At 33.1% G+C, this 24,420-nt stretch overlaps 1 protein-coding gene across 1 annotated transcript in view; it reads left to right on the forward strand.

Moving 5' to 3' along the window:
• Nucleotides 1–24,420, forward strand: part of LOC129917141 (metabotropic glutamate receptor 2) — a 644,700-nt gene that overhangs the window by 80,224 nt on the left and 540,056 nt on the right. The gene's annotated exons all lie outside the window — the stretch shown is intronic.

The raw sequence follows: 24,420 nt of genomic DNA on the forward strand, positions 1-24,420 counted from the left end.
AGCAACCGAACGTAGTCAAATCCGGCGATTTTGGTAAAAATTGTATATCATATTTTAAGAATAATCATTATTGAAAGACAATTCTTCTAGAAGTCGTCCAGTTCTTCCTTAATCTCATGGGAAAAAACAAAGATCTAAGTTTTGGTATTGCATTTATCAAAACCCTCATGATGCTTGAAAAGAAACAATGTTCGTCCTATTGTGATTTTAAAACTTGAAGTTAACTTATTTTATTTTGCAGTTCAAACAATTCACATTCTACAGGAAACATTGCTGTCATCGTCTCTGGAGAACTATTTTGTCGATTTATCACACTCAGTTTTGATGACAAGCATATTGGAGGAATGCATTATGTTACATAGAGAATCAAGTATGGTAATCACTCACCAGGTAGTACTATTCGTTACCGATGCCGATGGCTGGAGAGTGCTAACACTTACAAGCTCTCATAACAGCTGACAAGTCAAACAAATAGATTCATGTCTATGTGATCCATGGAAGTCTAGATAATTCTGGGTTAGTTTACAGTTTCTCTCGAAATCAAATCTTTTAACCGTGCTTTATTTTAGTTCCCAAAAAAAAGGCTAGCCTTGTGTCGAGGATCAACTGCAGACAAACTTCGCCTCCGATTTAAAACAAATCTTGTGCAGCGTGTTCCTCATGAATATGTCCCCCTTGCAGGATGAGATCGAAAATCCCAAAAAAAATTCGAAAGATCCCACATCAGACCTCTTCGACTTCAGAGCGTCAGAAAACTATGTGATTCACCAGCAAAGCGCTGGCTCAAATCAAAGCTTTTATTCTGCCGAAGAAGTTAATCCCGAACTGGAAGTATTTAACAACAACAAGAATGGGAACGGTCGCCCAATTACAATACAACGTGGCCACACCATCAATGAAAAAAAAAATACTTAACAAAATGAATTAATAACAAAAAAGAAAATAATGAAAATATTTAAAATAAATTTCTTTGACGCGTATTTATGCATTTTATGCCAAAACTAAAAGAAAAAACAAAAAAAAAAACAAATAATTAGTTAATTATTCCTATCTTTTTGTTTATTGTATAATTAGGGGAGAGTGGGGCTAAATGTAACAGGGGTAAGAATTAACAGCTAAAAAAAGCGATGTTCCTTTCAATATTAAGAAACGCGTAAAGGAGAAAAATGCTCAATTTTTGCATATCTACCGGCTTATAGCTTATAAAACAATTTATGAATTCAAATAACTTTAATTTAAGACTACTGTCAAATTTTCTCTGGAAATCTTGGATTTGCTCCACTTTTTTTTTTTAATTTGCACCAAAATTTCATGACTGAGGTTTGTTTTTATTGTTATTAATTAAAAATAAATAAATAAAACAAATAAAGGTATTTTTCTCTTATTTTTAGTTCTTGGTACAACCTACCCCGGTATGTGTTACACTTTGCCCCGTATGTGGGGTAAGTTGAAACAACACGATTTTTTTTTGGAAGCTTTATTTTTCAACATTACCGTTATGTTTTGCTAAATTTTTATGATGGATCTTGGAGCTAAAACATGGGTCTTTAATTTAAAAAAGGTCTGGTTGACCCACTTTCAAATTTGTAGGAGAACCATCGATTTTAGAAAAAAGTGTTACATTTGGCCCCACTCTCCCCTAGTTCAATTGTTAAGGAATTTCAGAAAAGGATTAATAAAATACAAAAAACTTGTGTATGAAAAAGAAACCAAAAGTTAATCTTTAATATTTTTTTAAGCCTAGTATTGAGATTACGCTTAATTTTGGCTAATTTTTTCTTCACTTTTTTTGTCGTGCTCTGGGTAATCGCAGAAGTATCTATATTGATTAATTGCGATTCAGCATGGTCCAGAAAGTCTACCATAGCATGAAACCATAATGTTTCATACTAAAACTGGGGAATTGATCATATGCACTAAAGAATAAAATGCAATTTTCAAAATTTTTTTAAAAATCCAAAAATTTTTTTTTTGACAATTTTATTTTAAATTATAGAAATGCTTCTTCACAAAAAGTTTCGTTGAAACCGAATAAGCAATCGGAGATAATCGGATTTGAAAAAAAAAAACGTTTCTATGGCAGGTACCGTTAATAATGATTTTCAAAAAAAAACATTTTTCATTGAAAGATAGACCTTAGCTTAAAACTAACATTTGAATTTTTTAAACAAAATCGTTGGAGCCGTTTTCGAGATATTTCAGTTTTACTAAAATCGGTATATGACAAGTACAGTTATTTTTGGTCCAAAAAAATTTATTCCAAAAATCCCTCTGGAGAGTCGCCAAATAACGCTACATACCAAGTTTGACACCAATCGGTGAATCCGTGTAGGCTGTAGCTCCTTATACAGACAGACAGACAGACAGACAGACAGACAGACAGACAGACAGACAGACAGACAGACAGACAGACAGACAGACAGACAGACAGACAGACAGACAGACAGACAGACAGACAGACAGACAGACAGACAGACAGACAGACAGACAGACAGACAGACAGACAGACAGACAGACAGACAGACAGACAGACAGACAGACAGACAGACAGACAGACAGACAGACAGACAGACAGACAGACAGACAGACAGACAGACAGACAGACAGACAGACAGACAGACAGACAGACAGACAGACAGACAGACAGACAGACAGACAGACAGACAGACAGACAGACAGACAGACAGACAGACAGACAGACAGACAGACAGACAGACAGACAGACAGACAGACAGACAGACAGACAGACAGACAGACAGACAGACAGACAGACAGACAGACAGACAGACAGACAGACAGACAGACAGACAGACAGACAGACAGACAGACAGACAGACAGACAGACAGACAGACAGACAGACAGACAGACAGACAGACAGACAGACAGACAGACAGACAGACAGACAGACAGACAGACAGACAGACAGACAGACAGACAGACAGACAGACAGACAGACAGACAGACAGACAGACAGACAGACAGACAGACAGACAGACAGACAGACAGACAGACAGACAGACAGACAGACAGACAGACAGACAGACAGACAGACAGACAGACAGACAGACAGACAGACAGACAGACAGACAGACAGACAGACAGACAGACAGACAGACAGACAGACAGACAGACAGACAGACAGACAGACAGACAGACAGACAGACAGACAGACAGACAGACAGACAGACAGACAGACAGACAGACAGACAGACAGACAGACAGACAGACAGACAGACAGACAGACAGACAGACAGACAGACAGACAGACAGACAGACAGACAGACAGACAGACAGACAGACAGACAGACAGACAGACAGACAGACAGACAGACATTAAAAATCGTCCCCTGTAAAATTTTCTTTTTGTGACTTAGAACAATTTTGCTTTAATGCCTCATGCCTGATTTACAATATTGCGAGACGACGAGACGAGAGCGTTGCGTTTTTTCTGAACGTTTTCGATTTAAATAAAATCGTTTTAAATCGTATGGAAATTCACAATACTGCGATTTTTTATTCTATAAAGTAAAAATAAAGAAAAACAAACAATATTTTTGGAGAATCGAACTCCGGACGGTGAGATTACGAGGCACTCACCTTATCACCTAGGCTAATTCGAATTTAGATATTATTGAAACTTTTATCCATATAAGCTGTCTAAAATATTTTAATGTTAAAATTTCATTTTCGAAAAATCGTCGTCTCGTGCGTCCTTTTTCCAATCGGAATATTGTGTATTGTTTCATATACATATTTTCATTATTTGGAAATTTTTAAAATTGTCAAGGAAAATCTCGTCTCGTCGGCTCGCAATATTGTGAATCAGGCAAAAGCCTAGTACGCTGTTGATACAAATACCGGTTACAAGTGTCACTTTTGCTAAAATAACAAAAAAAGTCTCAAGAGGATTGATTATTAATATTAGGACTAAATAAATATATAGGTATACCTAACTAAAAAATCAAAAGGTACAACCAAGTTTTATAGAAGCTGTTTTTATTCAATAAATTATTGTATTTCTCACAAAAACTAGGGATTATTTAATAACTTAATTTAGAACTATAGCTAGCTTGTATACATTTTTTGAAAAATGAATAACTCATTTCTAAAATTCACTTTAAAGGTATAACTTCAACGGCTACTTTTTGCAAAAAGTGGGAAAACTATAGAAGTAAATATAATATTTTCTGCTAGAGAAAAAAAATGTTTGTATTGAACTCTTCTACAAAAACCCGTTAACAAATCCTGGCGCCAAAGTTATCCTACTACGTGCCAAAACATCATTTTTGTTCTATACCAAAAAGTTCGAATTTCTGTATCTGGGTTGAAATCGTAAAATTTTTTTTTCTAAGCCAATTTTGAACTGATTTTCATAAAAAATACCTCGTTTGATTTGGAAATAAATATTATTTTACAGTACCTTGCCATATTATTAGGCCCAAGCGAAAAAAAAACAATTTTTCATGTTGCTGAATTTTTAAAGTTTTTGTCGAAATATCTTAAATTTTTTTGTCTCATTTACTTAAATTTATTATGTACATAGATATGGATTGACTTAAAAAAAGTTGGAAACATACTGTGAATAGCTCTGCTCGTCTGGTCTTCAACGAAAAGAAACTGCTCCAAATCTAAGAACATTACGTAATAACCAAACGATCAGATCCTCTGTATTGATGCAAGATGGGGCTTTTGCCATAAAGTTAAGAACGTCACGTTATTCCTCGATACAAAAATTAAAGTATTGGACCAGCCTGGAAACTTTCCGGTCATGAATTCCATTGAAAACTTCTTTTGGAGCTTATTCACTTTTGCACGTTATTTTTTATCAAAATTTATGAATTCTTTAACTTTTTTTAAGTCAATCTGTATCTCCATGATAAGTGCAAGTGAATGAGACAAAAAAAAAACTTAACATATTTCGACAAAAACTTTAAAAATTCAGCAACATGAAAAAAAATTGTATTTTCTTCGATTGGGCCTTATAATATGGCAAGGTACTGTAGAATACTAGCTGACCCGGCGGACTTCGTTCTACCTTTTCTAGTATTTATTTCCAATTTTTGACACTTTAGTGTGTGGACCTTTTCCATTAAAAACACAAATCGTTTCTCAACAAATCTAATACCTACATAAAATTCTTGTGGCGAAGTGTTTCTTATGAATTTCCTCCGAAACGGCTGAACCGATTTTTATGCAATGAAAAATCGGCAAACAAATATTTTCCATTCCCCTAAATGGTTAGGTTGGTCTAACCAAAATATTTTTTTTATTAAAATGAGTTTTTTGAAATATTGTGTCTTTGGTTTTAGACCGCGAGCCCACAGCAAATTTTGGGAGTGCAAGTATAACCAAAATGTGAGTATGCAGTTTTAAAGCCTTATGCGTATAACGAATTTAAAAGTCTTGCAGCTTTAAATCGCGGCCTGTTATGGTTTTCGGGGAGTTGAATAACTTGAGTAGGCTAAATTAACACAAATTCACATTCTGAATATGTATTAAGACTGATGTTTTGTCATCTCCCCAAAGCCTGAATAATTCAATCTTGTCTTAAGGCTATAAAACTGCATACTCACATTTCGGTTAAACCTCCACTCCCAAAATTTTCTCTGGGCTCTTAGACTATAATGTTTTTGCCAAAGATACCAAAGATCACTTTCACATTCGCTTTCCCAGTTGACACCAAAGAATTCCAATTAACAAAACTCACCAAATCGTAATCACTTTCCAACCACCAAGAGTCAAATTTTCTCAAGTGGGCCACCTAAAACCGACTTCTCGAATTTGATACTTTTTGAATATTTTTGAAAAATTTCAATTTTGTTAAAAGTTATAAACAAATGAAATTTTGTGCGTCTTTTTGTTAAAATGACTGTATCTCAGTAATGAAAACATAGAAGTTAATGAAATTTGGTACACATATTACCAATTGTATAAACAACAATTAACTAAAAAAAATTTTTCAAAAAAACAACAAATTATTAATAAATAATTGATTTTTTGCTAACTTCTAGAGTATGTAGAAAAACCGTTTTTCTTATATTCGATTCGAAATTTTATAAGCTTTCATTATCTGAAAGAAAATTTTAGTGCAAACCATAAGAAAAAAAGTTATGGACTTTTGAACGTTGCAAAAAATCATTTTTTTTACAATTGTACAATTAAATTTTGTGAAATTAAAACTATACGCGGACGAAAACCTATTACGTTTTGTAGAGATTGTTACACCAATTACAAAACGGTATTTAAAAATTCCGTAACACCTTAAAAATTAGAACTTAGGGCCAAAAAACGGATTTTTTAAACTTTCATCCTTCCAAAAAATCTAGCTTCGTCAAATTTTCACCAATTTAAGATTTCTTGACTGTTTAAGAAAGAACATTTAGACCTTTTCAATAATGTATAAAATATTTGGTTTGGTTGGCGCCAAAAGTTGGCGCTTACGACAAACCAACGCTAATCCGATGCTTTTTTTGTGGATATACGACAAAATGCACACTAATTATCTCAGTAACGGTAAACGATAGGACAAATCTGATAACAGAAATGAAAAGAGAACGTTCTAAAACCTATTACTACATATCCAGTTTAAAAAAGTGCATTTTGGCGTTTACGACAAAACAACTCTCGGGCGACGAATTCTATCTTTAAAAGCGGACGCATTATCAATATTGGGAATATAAAAACAACTAAACTGAAAGGAAAGGTAATGTAGATAATCAATGAGTTATGACTTGTGTATATAGTTTTCATAAATTCAATAACTATATCAATAATATGAATTTATTCTTTATGAACTTTCCAATCAGTTTAATATGGCAAAGTAATTGTCTCTTCAAGTACTTTGTCATTAATTTTGAGTTTTGTTCAAAAATAAAACAAGAATTTGTGAAATTTAATGGACCGTTAACTGAAACAGTTAAAATAAAACTTAGGATGTATGTTACAGTCATATATATGAAGGAACCGCCTATACTAGGAACGTATATAATGAATATGTAGGTATAGGTTACCTACATATAAAATCAATGTGGTTGACTTTGGTTTGACTTTCTTTGTTGAAAAATACTTGAATAAATAGGTTAAACAGATTCGTAAGTCTGTTCCTACCAAACAAATTTTAAGCAAGGTATCTCACTTGCGAAGAAAATTTTCGTTCTTTCTCATTTATTGGCTTGATATTTATACTCGAAATTGAGGGCAAAAACATAAGAATCAATTGCATAGATTTCGCAATGACCGTCGAAATTTATTTATTTATTTATTTATTCATCTACAGACTTAATCAACACCTTTAATAAATTTGAATTAAAAAAAAAATTCGAAATTTTTTTTTAAATTCTAAGAATTATTTTTTCCTAAATTGTATTTCTGATTTATATTAAAATTATATAAATGTTTTGTATAAAAAATTTTGGCAGCAAATCAGATTTAAAAAAAGGTTCTATTTCAAACTTTTCTGTTCGAGTAAGATCGAGTAAAATGATCGTGAACAAAATGTTCATGACCAAAGTGATGGAATTTACTCCAACTCTAATGGAAATGTGCATAGTTTTTGTGGTCGGTTTTTCTAGTAGCATAAATAAAAAGAGAATCAGTTTTGTATGCAAAGGTAGGTAGGTAGAGATGGCGGTCATAAGCAGCCTAGCTTGATGATCCAATTAGCGCAGAATGCGCCGTTTTGATACCAAAACTTGTGAAACCTGAGTTATAAATGGATTAATTGGAATAATGTGATTTCAATACACACGAGTGTTTAGGCTAGCCTAAAACCATTTCGTTGCATTGAGGAATGAGATCAAGTCTTTGATCTTTAATTCTGAGATGTTATTTATATCGTTGAAAAATTCACTGCCCAGAGAGAGCACTCTACTTGTGGCAAGGGCAGGACATTGGCATAGGATGTGGAATACCGTTTCTTTTTCCTGCTGATTCAAACAATTGCGACAAAAGGTGTTGTAAGGAATACCTAGCTTTGCTGCGTGTTCTTCTGTCGGCCAGTGTCCCGTACATACCGCAACGATCCTGCTAATTTCTTTTCTGGGTCTAGAGATTCGATCATATGTTTTGGATTTATTATAGATGGGCCAGATTTTTCTGGATATGACGCAGCTAGTCAAGTTGTGCCACCTATTGTTAGCTTTTGTTAGGTATTTTAAGAAGATATCGCCCTTCATGACTCCTATGGGGATGTTAACTATTTCTGCTATTGACTCATGAAGGGCCGATCCTTGCCTGGCCAGTTCATCCGCCTTTTTTGTGAGGCTTCCACTCAGCAATGAGAGTTCTTCTCTGCACTGCTGAACTAATTTGGAGGATGTCGTGACCGAAGCAATTGCTTTTATAGCTGCCTGACTATCTGTTAGTATATCTATGCTTTGGTTTTGATTTGGATATAGGCTAAGTAATTTGCAAGCTTCCGCAATTCCGCTTGGAATACACTGGCAAAGTTTGGTAGTCGAAAGGATTTTGAGATATTGAGGGATTCATAGTAGACACCCGCATCGACCCCACAATCCATTTTTGAGCCATCAGTGACAATGCAGGTGACGAAGTCTCTCGTCACAATGCCCTCTTCCCAGTCTGATCTAGACCTTGCAATTCTTTGTATGCAAAAGTATGTTACATTTTTATTTTATTTAAATTTAATTCGACAAGTAAAGATAAAATTAAATAAAATACAGAAAAATTAAATTAAACTTAAAGTTAGATACAAAAATGGAATTAATTAAATTAACCCCGTCTAATCCCGAAACTCCAATTCATTCACAATAACCAAGGGCAAAAGCCGTTGAATTCAGTGCGAACTGAAAACATCGACCATATCCGAATGTGTGAAGTTAGTCCCCCTTTTTTGAAATTGTTATTTTTGAAGGTTGTTCCAGGTTATTCCCGATTTGTTCCGGATTGTTCCAAATTTTTTTTGAAATATTTTCAAAAATGGAGGTTTTAGAGCCAAATAACCGTTTTTGACCTAGCCCCCCATTTCCACATTTTCAAAAATTTCCAAAGGCCCCCCTTTTTCGAAAAATAAAATTCTAAAAGTTGTTCCAAGTTGGACATTAATATTTCTGAAGCCAAACCAAAAATCGTTAAGAAAAACAAACAACTAGGCATTTAAACTAATAAAAACGATTTCAGTAAACTCTTGCCCCAATTTTGCTCCCCTTTTGAAAATTTTAAGATCCAAAAATTAAAACAAATTAGTCTTCTGATTTTCTCTAACGTATTAAAATATAATATGTTTCAAAGATATATCAACCCCCCAAAATTATAAAAAACCCCCCACCATCCCCCAAATTCGCCTATTTTTTTGGTCTTCGGTATTCGGCCGAATAGTTTAAGTATTCGGCCGAATACCGAATATCAAATGGAGAAGAAAAAAGACATAAATTACTATACCAAAATGTGTGTTTTATTAAAAAATTGTAATCTTTTGAAGTTCGATATTCGATAATGTCTTTGAAAAAAACATTCTCGTCTTTGCTTTTAGAGGTTTCCATTTCCAAAAGGAAGAAGGCGTGGTTCAGCACACTTGTTTTTGTTTGGTTTTTTTTTTTACTCGGATATCAAATTTTAATTTATTGTTTTTATCTATTTCGATAAAAAAAAATTAGATACAGTATAATACACACTAAAAATCTATATCAAATTTCCTATCGTTTTGTGTATAATGTTTGCCCCTTCGGTTTTTGTGAGCCGTGTATTTTGTATCACAAAATAAGCGTTCGCCGTTGTATTATATGATGTTGGAAATTTTTAACCCACTTCTATTCTTGGGTCAAAGTATAAAATTTTTGAAACTACCAACGTTTTTTTCTGAGTGTCGTTGGTCGAATATTCGGCGGCCGAATATTCGGTATTCGGCCGAGGAGCGTGGCCGAATATTCGGTATTCGGCCAAATCAATGTTCGCGGCATCTCTACTCAAAACCTAAATAAAATAAAATGCACGACTGGGGTCGCACGTACTTGCTCTTGCAGTTCAAAGCACTTTTATGTTAGTCTACTTGTAGATTTTAAAAGCTGGCTCTAAATTTTCAAAAAATTGATATTGGGGAAGAGCCGACATTTAGGGCATGAAAATTTTTTTTTTGTTATTTGACTTTTTTGAGAAAAAATAAAAATGCAGTTTTATTTCCACTGCTTTAAATATTACGTATACAAAGTTTAATCAAAATCGTTAGAGCCGTTTTCGAGAAATTCGCAATATCATATTTTTTTATATGGGAGGTATACGTTTTAAACAAGATATAAAAAAACAAAAAAAAAACAACCAAATTTGAAGAAAATCCGTCCACCCGTTTAGGCTGTGGAAATGTGTACAGATCGACGCACAACCGCACAGACGCACAGACGTACGGACGCACGGACGGAATTGCGAGACCCACTTTTTTGGAATTTTCCATCATCGTAATGTTGGTTTTGATTAAAACCTCAAATTTTTTTCGACACGAAACCAATACTTGCCCTATAGAGCAAGTAAAAATATGCATCAGGTACATGACGTAGAACCTATGAACAGCAAGTACAGGAATGGGTGTAATGTGTTGCCATTAAAATGTTTTGAAAAATCTGCAGAAACGACGAAAAAAAATCTGCAATGCAGATTTCTTAAAATTTGGGAGACTCGATTTCAAAAAATTTTGCGAACACGTGTCAGCTAAAATTAATTTCGAGAGTAATTTTTCTAGCTAAAATTGTTAAATTTGTACCAATAGCTTCTTCCCTGGAAGTGTTTATTAATTATTGTATTGTTAGGCTTTTTCCTCTATAAAATCAAACTCTTACTTAGTTTTGTTACAATTTGCATTTGAGAAAATGAAATCAAGAAGTCAAGAAGGAAAAATATAAACGTTACGACCAAACTCCAGCTGATTTTAAAACTAAAGATAAATAATTACCATTTTACTGGATTTTTTGAAATAAAAACCATTTTCATTATTGAAACATTAAGTTTCAGTTGCAAATAAAATCTGCACTGCAGATTTATGGTTCTCAAAAGTCTGGGAATGTGTTGAAAAATGCAGATAAATCTGCACTATTGGCAACACTGGATCACATTTATAGTGTAGGATAGTGTGGCATCAAAACTATCAAAATTTAAACCAAAGCTGTCATTCGAGCCATTCTAATGTGTGATAGAATTAAAACCAAAGTGCAATTCAAATTCAAAAACCCTTTAAAATCATTTTCTAACACAATTGCAAAAACTTTTATAGGATTAAATAGTAAGAAAATTGTGCAAAAGTTCTTTTTATAACCATTCAGAGACCCTTTCCTTTCACAAGTGAGTACACATTATTTGCAACATAAATGCATGCAAAGTAAATATTCATAGAAATAGATTATCGTAGAATAATTTAGAATTGGTTTCTGGTAGAATGAAGACATAAAAATAATAAAATTTGCTAAAATAAAAGTGCCCTTTTTTCTTGGATTTTTTAAAACCAGAACTGTAAAATTGAAAATCTCACAAACAGGGGTGTATCTATTTTGTTTGGTGATGCTAATGCGCTGCAACCGCTGGGCGCCCATATGTGAAATTATTCTTTCCATTTGCTTAGAATGAGTTCTCGTTTCTATACGCACAACATTTAAAAAAGCAGTTCATTTAAAAAGGATGTAAAGAAAGTTGAAAATAGACTGAAGCTACAAAAACTCAATTAAAATTAAGTGTAAAACATGAATGTGGTTTCTTTTTTTACTTTTTAGATTCCGATTATTGAGAACAATGAAGTTTTGCAAAAGTACAACAGTGAAAATATTTTTATTCTCGCTAGCGCAATTTTTTTGTGAAAAAGAATATATTTTTTAGGCCAAATATAATTTTTAGGCCAAGCAATTAACAATTAATTCTGCATCATTTTTTTAAGTTTTCCATCCAGAAATAAGTTTGACAATTTTCACTTTTTTACTTTTACAATGAGGTTAATGCTTAAATGCCAATGATTTATTTCTTTATTTTAAAACAACCATAAATAACGTTTTTCATAAAAATTATAAATTTTCACGTAGATTAAACGTTGCGCCTTTCGAACAACCATCTAACTCACACATAGCCGGGAACCGGATAAACGACCCGGATAGCCGGTTCCTACATACACGTCGGTTCCTAGATGAGCGCCTTCACACGAATAAAATCTTTCGAGTAAAGTCTAGTGTTTATGATCAGTCGAACTGTTTACGAGTAATTTTGTTCGTGGGTATGGGTATTGCAGACCGAGTTTACTCATGAGTTCAAACTATTAGTATGGTTTGAATTGTGAGTATGTTTGTTTATTGAAAAGATGATTTAAGAGGCCCATAGACAAGACATTTGTGTGCACATTTTTGCGCACATTTGTGTAAACACCGCAACACAGATGGCACACCGATCATGACACCGACACCAAAAAATCAAAAAGTTTTGATTTTGTCGCTCCGGTGTGCACACAGGTGTGGTGTGTATGGGCCGCTTTACGAGTATAGAGAGAAAACGATCGAGCACGAAAGATGATTTTTAAAAATTGAAATTGTTGGAACGGGTTCGAACATACTCATTTGGATCTCTGATACCTAATAGGTATGTACTTTTTTTTACATTTCAATTTAAATTATACCTATTTCTCCAGAGTTATGCACACCTAAGCAGGAAGCAAGTACGTGCGACCTAGTCGGGCATTTTATTATTATTATTATTGTTGTATTTATCATTAAAAAAAAGTGGTACCTAAGAAAATGTTATATTTTCCTTTAAAATCTCTTTTATTAAATTAAATTAGGTATATGATATATCATAAAAATATATGGACCAACACATAAAAACCAAAGTAAATCTAACTGTGAGTAGAAAGTAGAAATAAAAATAAAACCTTAATATTGCGACATGAGAAATAACTTTATACATAACTTTGAATTTAGTAGTAAGTACAGAAAAGAAATGAAAACATCAAGAGAAGGATATCGTTGAATTTGTATCCATTCAGAACAAGATTACCTACTTCAGCTAAAGTTCCCTAAAGGACTAGACGCCATTTTCGCTTATCTAACTGTTTAATCGCAGAGGGAATGCTAAATCCTCCCCTTTCAGCGCCATTGGTTTATCTTGGGAAAAGATAGCGATGATGGGAAAGGGAGAGCCAGTATTGAAATCTCCAACGAGAAACCATGGATGAAAAAGGATCTGTGGTCTCATTAAAACCCTTTTGGCATCGCGGGACGTTAATGGGTTGAACAAAAACTGTGTGTATATGGAATACGAGTAAATATCAATGGATTACGTAGTTTCTCGCCGCAATTTATCAAAATTATGGTTCATGAAATCAAAATGTTCAAATCCATGTTAACTGATATAGGCGTCGACATGCAAGAGATGTCGAATGAAAACATTAATCTTATAGGATTACTCATTCAACAAAACTCCGATTGATTTCTGTGTTAAGTTTATTCAGTTGGGCACTTATGTTTAGCCAATTTTAGGCTGCTATTTGTATCTTTCTCTACTCTCATTATAACAGTTTGTTTAGCTGATAATAGTAATCTACACTCATGTGTGCATATAAATTAAATAAGTATTGGTTTATGAGGGGAATATTTAGACTTAATTAATTGAAATTAGCTTTAGCGGGATATCAAATAATTAAGATTTTATTTCTCATTCTTTTATTGCTCATGGAGGCGGAAAAGTTTCATTTGCTCCCGGAATACAGTATAGGTACCTATTATACTTCGGATTTTCCCACTTTGACATCGTCAAGCAATGATATTTGAAAATGTTTTTTTTTGTACCTCCATCGTGGTTTCTCAGCTAGCTAAGTGATTTTCTGTGTGAATGATTTTTTTTTCTTTTCTTTTGTATTTCAAAAATGACGAAACATTGGTTTTGTAGTGTTGTTTTTAAAGGACACGGATTTAGTGTTAACCTTGGAGAGAAGGATGGGATTCAAAGTTAAAAAGTAATCATGCGATAGCAGAACATCAAGATTTTTGGAGTGGAGATATAACCAAAATCTGAGTACACTGAGGGAAAAAACAACTTAAAATCAACGAAAACCACATTGATTCAACTATTTTTCGGAATGATTTTGCTTTGAAGACGAAAATTTAAAAATCAAAGTAGAACATCGTTAGTTTAAAGTGGTTTACCGTTATAAAACATTTTTAAATCAAGGTTGTTTCAACTTAAAAAAAAGCATCAATTTATTATTATTACCTACAACTCTTGGGTTACTAGGCGAATGCTTTACCAACGTGCTATCTCACTTTTGAAAATTAGAGTGATAAAATGCAAGAAAAGCTGAAGTCCGAGAAAAATAAAAAAATTTCTTACGTTGTTTCAATTTTATTTTGAAGAAGTTTCATGTTAATTTTTTCAATATTAAATCAACGTTGAACATTTTACATTTTACGTTGCGTTTTTTCTCTCAGTGCATGCAGTTTTATAGCCTTATACCTTCTAATAACGACTTCGAAAGTCTGGCAGCTTTAAATCGCGGCTTTATATTGTTTTCAGGGGGTTGAAAAATTTGAGTTTTCCAACTCAAATAAATAGGCTAAATTAACATTATTTCATATTCTTTAAGCAGGAACTGATGATCTGTCATTTCTCCTAAGCCTGAAGACATCAATCTTGACGATGCGATGAATAGAACTCAAGATATAAGCTTTTTAAGTGGCTTTGGAGACTTTTCTGTTTCATTTTTTGTTTGTTATTTTGAATTCAAAACTCTCCAAGAAGAGAGCTGATATGGTAAGTTAAAAAACCTTATATCAGCTGCCAGACTTTTGAATTCGTTTTCAGAACGCATAAGGCTATAGGACCGAATACTCACATTTTGGTTATACCTCCACTCCCAAAATTTGCTGTGGGCTCTCGGTCTATATTTTTTATCAGCTGGAGTGCCTTGGGCTATCTGCTGAGATTTTACAGTTAAATAGGTAGCATAATATATGTATAAACATGTAATACATAATTAATACATAATATACCTATATAAGAAAAAACATGATAGGGTCAATGTGGGTAAATGTAAACAATTTCATGTCTTTTTTTTCTTTCGACTTTAGATTTTTTTATGTTTTCACGGAACAACTTGAATGGTATCTTCAAATGCAAATATGAAATGATGGCAATTCTTCTTTATAAATATAAACAAATATTTCCCAAATTGTTTACATTACTGTCAAATATGGCATGTTTACAAATACCCCACCATGTTTGTGTTTTTTTGCAAATTCGGGGTAAATGTAAACGGTGGTATAAAATTTAGAATTTCTACTTTATCATATGGATAACAACTTGAAAAACGTTCAAGAAGGTATTTGACAAAAACTTTTTCAAATTCCAATAAAAGTTTTTGTTTTCTTCCTTTGATTCTTTATATAGGCGCCCAATATGCATCCTGAGCAGCTCTGAACGTAATATTTTTTGTTTTTTTACGTCAAAGGCCGATTTTGCAACATCATCCACTGAAAATGATGGTGTTGGCTACTTTAAAATGTGACTCCGCGGCACTTTAGCAGTAGTAATTGACTTAAAATATGTTATTTTTATTAAAACCAATAATTTCACCAAAAATGTATGTTTATATTTACCCCCAGAATACGTTGTTTACATTTACCCATTATGAAAAATATTCTGGGGTAACACATGCAAATCGACATAAATGTCCTGTATTTTAAAATTTGCTTGTATCACATAGAATCTACATCAAAATTAAAAACAAAAAAATATTTGCAAATTATACTGACTTTATTGAATCTGCAAAAATATTTAATTTTTCTGAAAGACTAACGACTTGTTTGGCACTTTAAAAAATTATCTTTCACGGAAAATACGCTCGTCGAATGAATTCTCTCTTGACAGCAATGAGCTTGACGTATAAGTTAAAAGATACATGCGTCCGCGATTTGTACTTATGTATGCATCAAATAGATTTAACTGAAGCTTGTTATGAGCCATGTTTTCATTTACCCCTGTTTACATTTACCCACATTGACCCTACATGATTTTATAATGAATTCTTAAGAAGTCGTATTTTAGTTTAATAAAAAGCAAGAGGGGGATGATTGGGGAGCACAGAGAAAAAAAAACAAAAAGGAAGTGTTCTCCTCTCTATGCGCCACACAACCACCCCCCTCTCCCTTTATTTAAAGTTGATTGTCCAGTTTCAGTATCTATATACATATATATCGTGGGCACAACGCCAAAACCACGAATCTGCAAAATTATAGTTTTGAGAAAAACGGCTTCAAAGTTTTGGAAATGCATGCAGTTTTATGGGAACTCGTGCTACGGAAATTGATATTTTAGGCTTTCAGGCAACAGATGGATGATTGAGGTCGAAGCAGTGAATAGATGGACCGATAACAAGAATGACGCATTAAAGTGAAAATGTCCAAAAATGCAGATTCGCGGTTTTGGCTTTGTGCCGACGATATTTAGCTTCCCTAAAATAGTTCCTCTATAAATAGTTCAGTCAATGAGGAGTCAAATGCAGTGGATCCTACAAAAGTTGTGACGTCAGCTAAGTTTGGATGCAGTATTGAAGAGGGGTTTATTACCTACGTATTGTTTGGTCTTGTTGGGCGTCCGCCATTTTGAAAAACGCATTAGTCTCAATATCTCGAAAACGACTGGTCGGACAGAAAATTTGCAGGGACGTTTTGGATTAGAAATATAATTATCTTTCTTTCCTTAGTACAATATTTCTCTCTAGGAGTTTTTTTCCCCATTGACATAACTAAAAATAAAGTTAAGATTTTAAATTATTGCATTGTTTGTAACGGATTTTAATTAAACTTTGCATATATTTTGTTACCAATTATCTCAATTAAATTGAATTAGAAGCTACTTAACCTTGCACAACATACTATTTGTAATTGTTTTGTTCGTACTTGAAGAATTTTACATACAAAAAATTGCATGTTAAAAAAAAATGTATTTTCTATCTAGTTTTAAAACATAATTAAATATTAGGTTCCTTTTTTGTATGGCAGCAATTAAACTTCTGCACAGAAATGTGCCTAGGTATTCATCCCTTACTTCAAAGTTTGTGATCTAAAAAATATTCTTTTAAATTAACCTATTCGAGGTAGGTAGGTAGGTAGGTAGGTACTTAAACTTTCAACAAATTTAAGTGAAACAATGCAAGAGTTTCCATGACTGCTATTTACAATGCATCAAGTAGAAACGCGGAGGTATCAAAAGGCACTCATAGAATCCATACAACATCGGACGTTGGGAAAAATAAAAAAAATTCCGAATGTAGATACATTATGTATGTTTATAATGTGTGCAAGTAAGTGTCTTTAGTGCAAATGCTTGTATGTAGATGTAGAGACTACAATCTGTTCATAATAGCATCAATGCAGAATATAACAAAACCAAAATTCTAAAGTTTAAACCCAAATAGAAGTAGGAGGGTAATAAAACTTTTGTGAGCAACTGTATGTAGAATTGTAGATGGGTACATTACATAGTTCCATTTGTAGTTATACCTAGCTGGGATTTGTTTTTTAGTATTTATGCTGATTTACCTAATGCTATTGGTTTAAATTTAAAATGTTATTTCGAATAACTTTTCGTCAAAGTATTCATTTTTTCATTGAAAGAAAATTTTCCCACATTTAGATGTGCTTTAAACTAAAATTTATAAAGTTGAGTAATAAAGAAGAACGATTTTCATAAAAAAAATACCTCGTTGGATTCGGAAGTAAAAATAAATAACAAATATTTTCTAATGTAAATGATAATAGAGCCGAATTCAGCGAAAGCTCGATTTAAACAAAAAATAAAACATACATCTCACTTCCAAATTCAAAAAGTGCTATGATTTTAAAATCGACGGAAGTTGGGACCGTACAGGGGCGCAAGTATTGAGGGGCCCCGAAACTTTACAAATGTCTTTATAAATAACGAAGTCTTTCTAACCGATGTTTTATATATTTTTATTTTCACAAAGGCGCCCCAATTGTTTTCTATTTAACCTTTTTAAAGGCGCTCTTATTTTGTGTCCTAAACTTTTTGAAGAATGAAGGCGTCCCCCAATTTTGGGTTGATTTTTTTTTTGCCTTTAGGAAGGACAATGGTGCCCAAAGATCATTTTTGAAGAACAAGGCTCACCAATTTCTTTTGAAAGACTAAAGCAATCCTAAAATTCCTCCAACCAATTTAATTTTTGCCTTTGCGCCCCTATATTTAAATCATGGCTGGCAATATACAAATCTTTATTTTTTCTGGATATGGAAAAGAATAGACTGACGAGAAAATATCCAGACTGTAATGAATGAAGAAACAGAACTGGACCGAAAAGAATATCAATCAGCTGTATAGTCTGTATAGTCACATTTATGAGTCAAAACCAGGGTTGCGAGTTTATGAATTAAAAAAACACTAAGCCATAAGCTACTCTTTAACTTGTGAATTAAAAAATATTTAATACATAAGCTTTTTTAGATTTGAGAATTGAACAATATTCAATTTATAAGCTTTTTTTGAATCTGGAATTCAAGAAGTATTTAATTCAGAAGCCCTTAAGAATTTCTGAATTAAAAACAATCTAATTCATAAGCTAGTCTTCATGGACGAAACAATGGATGGGTATGCTTATTTAGACATTTTATTGAACAACTCGCACCAGAGTGTCAATTAGGCTAAAATAGATGGTTTATCTTCAATAAAGGTAAAGACCTTAGGTACATCTCGGTCTTTTTGAGTGAATTTTTGCTCAAAAGATTTCAAAACCAGATTCAAACGCAACTCAGTCACTTGATTTGGATGTTTTTGGCATCAGTAAGACTATTTTGTGAGAAAAGTTAGGAAGCAGTCAAAGGATTAGCTGAAACGAGTCTTATAGAAAGACTGAATAAGATTCGGTCCAAATGTTGCAAAAAATCTAGTAGTGAAACAAAGTAAGGGGTGTGACTGAGAGTATATGCATAAATAATTTACAATAATTGTATAATTTTTTGTAGATTTCTTATATTCTACAATAATTTATTATTGTAGAGTATAAAAAATCTACAAAAAAGCATCATTAAAATTTTCGTACCTCGTCAGATAGCCGAGTTATGGTCGAAAAACCTTCTTTGTGACTTTTTTTTCAAATGACGAAAAACACTCATATGAAATCTTGTTCTAAAACTTCAAGTTAAGATTTTCTAAGCACCCCTACGTCATATCAAAAATTTAGCTTTTTCGGTTCATTTGCATTTTCAAATGTATGTACATTACATTATATTGACTGGACTGGATGATTTATGAAACGGACACTTACTTTAATGTTTGTAGCATACATTACCTATCTTTTAGTAAGAGCTTATGAATTGATTTTTCTACAATTCATAATTCAATCAAAGTACCTAAGAGCTTATGAATTGAATCTTTTCACAATTCACAAGTCAGAAAGAGCTTATGAATTAAAATTTTGTCGAATTTACAAATAGAAACTAGCTTGTGAATTAAATTTTTGTTTAATTCATAATTCAAAACTAGCTTGTGAATTGAAAATTTGTTGAATTCATAATTCAAAGCTAGCTTATGAATTTAATTTTTGTTCAATTCCTAATTAAAAACTAGCTTACGAGTTAAATTTTTGTTTAATTCAAGATTCAAAACTAGCTTGCGAATTAGATTTTTGTTCAAATCATTGAGTTCTAAGAGCTTGGGAATTGGTTTTTTTTAAATTCACAAGTCCGTTGTTGACTCTTGAATTGAATCAGAGCTTAAGCTAGGAAATAGCTTAAGCTTTTGCAACCCTGGTCAAAACAAAATTAATATGTATTCACGAAATGGGTTGTTTGTAAAATATTGTAGGTACCTCCTTTAAAGAATTAGGCTAGGCCCACACATGCGATTTTAGTCGCGCGATTATTTAGTCGCAAAAATGGATCACAAGGATTTCAATGCCTGTGCACACACATGCACAATTGTGTCTACAGTCATTGAAATTCTTGCCATCTAGTTTGCGACTGAATAATCGCGCGATCAAAATCGCATGTGTGCGCCTAGCCTTAAATAGATGAAGATTTAAATAGTTGCCTCATTTACGTCGCACTGTAAAACTTTCGGTATTTATTATTCTTACTGTCCACAATTTTAATTTATTTCAAACTACACGCGAGATCTTCTCCCGAGCTCATTTTCCAATGCTTGAAAAATTGACAGCGCCTCTATTTCTCATAAAAAAACGTTTGTGTGTGAGAATAAAAAACTACTTATTATGGCGTTTTCGATTGGCCGTCATCATTCACACGAACATGACAGAAAAACACTTCTCAGAATAAAAATTCTCTTCTTGATTTCAAAACAGAATTCACTCAAAATCACTACAATAGTAATCACTAGTGGGGAAAACAAATTTTTTATTTAATTTATTAACCAATACAAATATAAAAATTCAGAATTGAGTGGAAGCGATTTAACTGTTTTATTGGATTTCAAATTGAGTGAATCATTGAGTGATTCCAATCGAAAACGACATTAATGTAGTTGAAAAAGTTATTGAAAAAAATATTGTTCTAATAAAACCAACTGTACCTACTGGATCTACTCTACATCTATTTAAAGGTGTTTAAAAAAAAAAGTCAGGTATAAGGGACAGCTTGTTAATTGAGCTTATGCACATGAATATTTAATTTTTTTTTTAAGTTAAACTAATGTACTTTAATAAACTGCACCTTGTTACATAAATACATAAACCAGTATGAGACTTAAGACAGAATCTGCCATTGCTTCTTTTCGTGATTAAAAACAAAATTTTTTGATGAATTTTTTTTTGGACAGGTGCCATGTGCAATCTTGCCCAGGGACGCTGGTAGTGCTTAAACTGGCACTGGGAAATTAGATGTATGTTTAATTGCCATTATTTTTTTTTAATCGAGTTTTTCTAAATTCGGGTTATGAAAAAAAGTTGTGAAGTTACCAAAGTTTTGATAACATTAACATTTTTTGTGCGACAAGTCGTTCTCGAGATATTCACACATACGCGTTTTAAAGAATAGCGGACGTCCCACAAAACAATTCTGCATCCAAACTTAGCTGACGTCACAATTTTTTTTCAGATTTTTTGCCCATTGACTGAACTAGTATTAACAAGTAGGTACATACCTATATGCAATTTGATCTCAAAAGAGAATCAAATTTTCAGCGATTGAAGATCTGTGTCTCGTTAAAAGATAAAACAAATTTAAGAGATGATTTTTGGGTATGTATTACGAAGAAAATTGTTCTCTAGTAACGTTCTATGCGATTATTTATGAAAAGCATGTTATAATATACATACCTTGACTCATGTTTACAAAGTCAAGGGGACGAGTTTTATATTTATTTAAATTGGACTTAAAAAAAAAAAAAATTTTAGGTTTATTTTTTCGTATGTTTCCATACTTGCAGTTAGGCTACTATTTTCCTCAAATTCCATTATTATCTTTGAGTAACAGTGCGTAGTGTACAGTGCTGTAGCTCTAGCCATAAATACTTGGTGGTAGCACCTTCAAAATGTTGTTGCTGTTTAAAGATTATAAAAAAATTTTTATTCTTACGCTTTTGAATTTTGAACAGTAAAAAACCATTGACCTCAAAAATTATTAAATTATTATCATAACATAATAATATCTGAGTAAGCAAAGAATAAATCAACATTATTTAAACGCACCTACAAAGTATGATAATATTATGTATTTCTCCAAAAAAATTTTAAAGTTTCTACCCATAAATTATCGTTAACATAAGTCAAGGACCTTGACGTTAAAATTTCCTACCGCCCCGACACACAGTGGTGGAAAATGTAAAAACGTGGCCAAAATTATTCCTTACCTATTTGTAAACAAGTTAGCATAGGTACAAAAAAAACATCAATATTGATTTGGTTTCTTATAATTTTGACCACGTTTTAAGCATTTTCCGCCACAGTGCGACATGTCGGGACATGTCAGCGTTGTCAACAGCGCACAGTGGTCGATTTTGAGTCACTAGGTGGACTTAATTCTTTTATATGTCTTATTGGCTTGGAATATTATTTTTAAAGTGATAACGTCTTACAAATCGATGAACACTAATCTCCCGTTCTTCCCGTGCCTGTTAGCAGTTTTTTCACCTTAGCTGCTATATTAATTTATCAATGTACAGCTTAAAATATTACACTAGTTTACAAGGGTTTTGTTGCCGAAACAAAAATACACTTTTCTGAAGGTTTTCGGTGTCCTGAACTCGAATCTGAAGTTAAAAAAAATTAATCAGCTCCCGTTTTTGAAATATTACCGTTAGAAGATGCAAAAAAACGTTTTTTTGGGTACTTCGGACCTTATTCTTTTATATAAGGAAAATTGTTTGAACATATTTAGTAACGGTTTCTATAAGAACTGTTTTCCATCTTTCAATGCCTGTTTAAATCTTTCTGATGTCTTTTTTACTGCCCGAGGTATCTTTAATGGGAAAAAATATTTCTTTTTCCCAAATTTTTGACCGTTTTCGAGCCCTTTTGACCGTTTTTTATTTATATCTTTTTCGTTTTGATAGATATATTAATCAAATTAACAGGAAATATAAATAAAAGCCAGGACTATATTTGTGCAAAATTTCAATCTTTTTCATAGTCACATTTTTGAGATAACGGTAAAAAGATGGTCTTTTTTTTGACACGTAATATCTTTTTACATAGAGCATTTGTAAATTTGATTTATTTTAATTTTGAAAAGAGATAATATAACCTTTCATTTCATATATCACACATAACAGTTCATGCTCTACAAGCTAGACAATCTTGAACAATGTCCTTCCGTAATAAAAATGGTCACCTTAAAAAGAGCAAATTGGTACCTGAAAAAGACGAAACAAATTGTTTGCGGCGGTTTTCGGCACTTAATTTTAGCATTAAATTAAAGGTAATGATTCAAACTACAAAATATAAAAAATTCACGATGGCACTCTTCGGCACTTTTTTTTAATCGTCCAAGAAGTAAAAAACAAACATCTGAAAACTATCAAAAAAATGCCTTACAACATTCAGTTAATAGAAATAGAATTCGACTTTTTTTTACAAAAAACATATTGAATTTAAAAATGCATACCACTAGCATTTTCTGACATTTTTTGTTCAACTCAATTACTCACTTTTATCATAAGCTATCACTTTGTAAACACTTGTTAACTCGTGGACGTTAAAATAGAGAGTGAGCAAATCATGAATGATTACATTGAGATGCTTCCCATGAATAAAATAACTGCATCAAAAAATTATTTTTGTTGTTTAAGAATATTTACTTTCGGCCTAACGGTATTTTTTATGTTGACAACAACTTTTTTTTCGACTTTTGACCGGCTACGATGTACTGAATCGACTAGTGTGCAGCGGTGCCTGGTGATCTGTTTAATGTCTCGACACAAATTGTTTGTAGAGTACACCTACACATACATATCTGCGAAGTGTAGTTTCAAACAAAAATACAAAGTGCAAGTACCGCTATGCATACACTTTCCAAATGTATTCCAGTAATATCTACCTACCCAGTTATCTCATCGCTCGCGTTAATTTTGTACGTGTTTGAGTTTCGTTTCATAAGCATACATCAAAAATGGAAAAATGGGACATTACTTTTATTGACGCCATGGAGCTGATTGAAAATTTCAGAAAAATTCTCCAAGAGAGTAAGGGCAATTTCACACATCGCCGAAAACCGGCCCGGTACCAGGTAAACTCCCCTTTTGGCGTTTACACAAATGTGTATCTTGCAACCATCTGCCGGGTACCGGGCCGATTTTCGGCGACGTTTGAAATTGGCCTGAAGTCTCAAATTTTATTGATATGATGGCTTATAGAATGGAGTCAAATCAACAAACCCCGAACTTCCTTACTTACCTACTTAGGGTGACCAGCGCCGTAAGGCGGCTACAATCCGCTGTGGATTTGGGCCTCAACCAACTAGCTTCGCCAGCCAGCTCTATCTTTAGCTCGCTGCTTCCAGTTTCGCATACCAAGTTGATTGAGGTCCTCTTCCCCTTGGTTGCGCCACCTCAGACGAGGTCTTCCTCTACTGCGCCGTCCCTCTGGGTTGGAGTCGAAAACTTTTCGGGCCAGAGCATTGTTGTACATGCGCTCAATGGACCTAGCCATCGCAGGCGCTGCACTTTAACTCTTTTGGCTAGGTTAGTGTCCTTGTAGAACCCGTAAAGTTCGTTATTATACCTTCTTCTCCAATCACCATTAATGCATACAGGACCAAAAATCGCACGAAGAACTTATCTCTCGAAACAAATCCAGGATGTTTTCATCCGCCTTCGTTAAATCCTTGCTTCTGCACCATATAGCAGGACTGGGATGATAAGGGTCTTATACAAACCTCGAACTAGAAACTGAAATAAAATAAAATGCACGACTGGGTCACATGAACTTGCTCTTGTTGTTCATAGAACCTTTACATTAGTGAACCAATAACCACTCT

This window comes from Episyrphus balteatus, chromosome 1 (genome assembly GCF_945859705.1).
Source record: "Episyrphus balteatus chromosome 1, idEpiBalt1.1, whole genome shotgun sequence".
Lineage (NCBI taxonomy): Eukaryota > Metazoa > Arthropoda > Insecta > Diptera > Syrphidae > Episyrphus > Episyrphus balteatus.